This window comes from Kogia breviceps, chromosome 12 (assembly GCF_026419965.1).
Source record: "Kogia breviceps isolate mKogBre1 chromosome 12, mKogBre1 haplotype 1, whole genome shotgun sequence".
Taxonomy (NCBI): domain Eukaryota; kingdom Metazoa; phylum Chordata; class Mammalia; order Artiodactyla; family Physeteridae; genus Kogia; species Kogia breviceps.
In genome coordinates this window covers 52,612,097-52,615,364 of record NC_081321.1, presented here as the reverse complement: position 1 = coordinate 52,615,364, position 3,268 = coordinate 52,612,097, and the positions used below count along the sequence as shown (strand labels likewise).

Here is a 3,268-nt window from a genome sequence, read left to right as displayed (position 1 = left end):
CAGTGTCATTTATCATACCAAAAAGTTAGAAACAATGGTACTGCCCACCGAGCCTGCATAAATAAACAGTGGTATATATAAACAAGAGAATAGTATATTGCAGTAAAAATAAATGAACTATAGTTGTTGAATTCAAACATTTAATTTTATTTTTTTAATTGTTTAAAGTTTTTAGTGTCTAGTAGGAAAACAGTATCTGAATGAATACCCTAAAGGCAAACCACTGTAAAATATTTCAGCTGCATTTGGGGCAGAGGGGGTAGGGATTATCCTCAAAGCACCCCAGCTTTCTTCATGAGAAGGTCAGAGGTACACGGTTTATATTACTGTGACATCCATTAGGTGATCTAAGTTGCTTTACCTTCAGCGGGGGCTTTATTTGTCAGAGGGCATTATGCTTGACCTCCAACTTTGGCTGACAATTTCCTGATGAGATTCATAACCTTTGGGTTGCTCTGATATGTTGACATGTTTGCTGGGTTCTGAGCCACATCCTGGAAGGCCATCATAACTTCCGGATCCTGCATGGCTGCAAGAACTCTGGATCATGAAGAATTTCATTGAGCCCAGGCATTCCTGCCATTCCAGGCATGCCCCCTCCCATTCCAGGCATTCCTCCAGGAAAATTACCAGGATTCCACCAAGAAACCACCTGGAAAAGAGCCATACTGAGTTCCTGACTGTCTTCTTCCTCTCTCACGTTCTTCCCGAGCCTTCGTGACCCTTTCTATTCTTTGATCTCTTGCCCTTCACGTTTTCGCTCATACTTTCTCCGACGTTCAGCAATTTTCTGGGTCCTTGGTTGAACTTCTTTCATAATTGCACTAGCATCTTCATCATAATCCAGCTTACAGGCAAGGGCAAGATCATGGGCAGCTTCTTCCCAATGGCCCAAAAGTCTGTGCGTTTTCCCTCGCCCTTTGTATGGCTGAGTTGAATCAGGATTTATTTCAATAGCTCTGTCACAGTCTCAGATGGCAGCATTTGGCTTCTGTAATTTGATGAAGACACTGGCTCTCTTGGCATACAGAATGGCCAAACGAGGATTTACCTTGATGGCATCTGTGAACAAGTCATGGCTTTCTGTAGTTCACCATAATTTAGGGCATCAACGGCAGCCACTTTTTTATAATTTGCCTAATCCATCATCTCCCCAGTTATCTCTACATTTTCATCTCCCATTTCTGGAGGGGCATCAGTGTCTGGTTCATTCACACCTTCATTGTCAATTTCCAGATCACTTTCTTCACTTGATGGTTCATCTGTCTTTATGTTTTCCTCCACCTTCTTACTATCTGTTTTTTCTTCCTTGGTATTTACTTCCAATTTAGTTTTATGAGTAGCAGGTGGTATTTTAACCCCCATGCTCTCCACCCACTCCCTCAGGAAGCACATTTCCTCGGTGTGCAGAACGCTCGGGTCCTGCTTACACATTTTCATGAAGGCTCGAGGCTCGCTCACTTTGTGCGGGTCCGCTGTCCGGAGACGGTGGGAGGCGGTGGAGGCTGCAGCCAGATTCCAGCAATCAAACATTTTAGAAACACAATGTTGAACTGCAGTATGACTCCATTTTCAAAACAGACAAAACTAAACAATATGCCATTGGGGACACAAAAAAGCAATGGTTTCTCTGTGAAGATGTTGAGGAATAGGAACTGGGAGGCATTCACTGGGACATTAGGATTTCAAAAGAACTGACAGTGTCCTATTTCTTAAACTGGGAGGCGGGTTCAAGAGTACTCTTTTTTCTCCAAATATATTCTCTTGTGTGCCCAAATTATTCCTAATAAACACGAAAATAAATCTTAATATTCACTATAAAAAAATCAATAAAGAATGTGATCAGGTGATCCCCCAAAGAAATCAATAACTAATAAGTTGATTTTTAAATCTTCAAACTTACTAGTAGTCAAATAGTTGTAAAATTTTTTAACATAAAATTTTAAAATGAGTAGTGTTCTTTAGCACTCAGGTTAACGAAGGTATTTTTAAAATAATACTTAATGCCTGTGTTAATGCAATGAGATGGACATAGTTATACTCTGCTGGAAGCGTATATCAGCGCAAGTTTTCTAAAAAGTTTTCTAAAAGTTTGATGACATATATCATAAAGCCTTCAAAGTTGTTCCTTTGATTCAGTAATTCCATGAAATCTCAAAATCACAAGAGATTGATTCAAAGATTTAGACTCTATACAGCATTGTACACAAGTAGCGAAAAATGCAAAAAAATTTATACATTCATGCAAAAAATATTTATTGAGCACCTACTTTGTGCCAAGTAGTGTTTGGGGGCACCTGCAATACATTGGTGAACAAAATTGACAAAAACCTCTACCCTCATGGAATTTACATTACAGTGGGAGTAGATAATAAATGGTAAACTTAGTAAATAAAGTATAATAGTACATGAGAAAATAACAGACACTGTGGGGGAAAAAAAAGACAAAGCAGAACAAGATAAGAGCAATCAGGAGTGGCTGGAGGCAAGACAAAAAGGAAGAGTTTGCTTCATTAAGAAGATGATGCATGAGCACAAGATTCTAAGGAGGTGAGAAATCTGGGTAGTGGGTCTTTGGGCATTCCAGGCAGAGGGAACAGCTAGTGCAAAGGCCCAGGTGCACAACTTGTCTGACAATTAGAAAAACAGTAGGGAGTCCAGTGGGGCTGGTGTGGCCTGGGCAGGGAGAGGAATAGGAGATGAAGCCAGAGAGGTAAGAGTTGGGGGCAACCTTGAAGGGCCTCAAAGGCCATCATAAGGATGTACGCTTTTACTCTTAGCAAAATGGGGAGCCCTTGCAGTGTTTGGAGCAGAGAGCTATGATGTGACTTATATTTTTAAAATTTCAAACAATGTTCAAACAATAGAGCAATGACTAAATAAATTACAGTAAGTCTTTGTTCAGGGTAGGAGCTCAGAAAATATTTGGAGAACAAATGTATATACTAAAATATTACACAACCATTAAAGATTATAACTGCAATGAATATTCAGGGACATGGAAAAATTCTTATCATGAATATTAAATGAAAAAATATGGTTAAAAAATTATGGCTCCAATTTTGAATAGATAAGTAGGTATGTAGATAATTGATAGATAATGGAAAGAGAAATACATTTTTTTAAAAAAACTATAGGGAGGTACCATCTAATACAAAATGGTTTTAAGTAAGTGGTGAAATTACAGGCGTTTTTATAGTACTTGTTATATTTGGGGTATTTCTGGATTTTTTAAGAATAATAATATATTACTTTTATAATCATAAAA

At 38.5% G+C, this 3,268-nt stretch overlaps 1 pseudogene; it reads right to left on the bottom strand.

Annotated features, from left to right (window-relative positions):
- Positions 1 to 392: 392 nt before the first annotated feature.
- LOC131767255 (hsc70-interacting protein-like) lies at positions 393 to 1,533 on the bottom strand (annotated as a pseudogene).
- Positions 1,534 to 3,268: the final 1,735 nt, after the last annotated feature.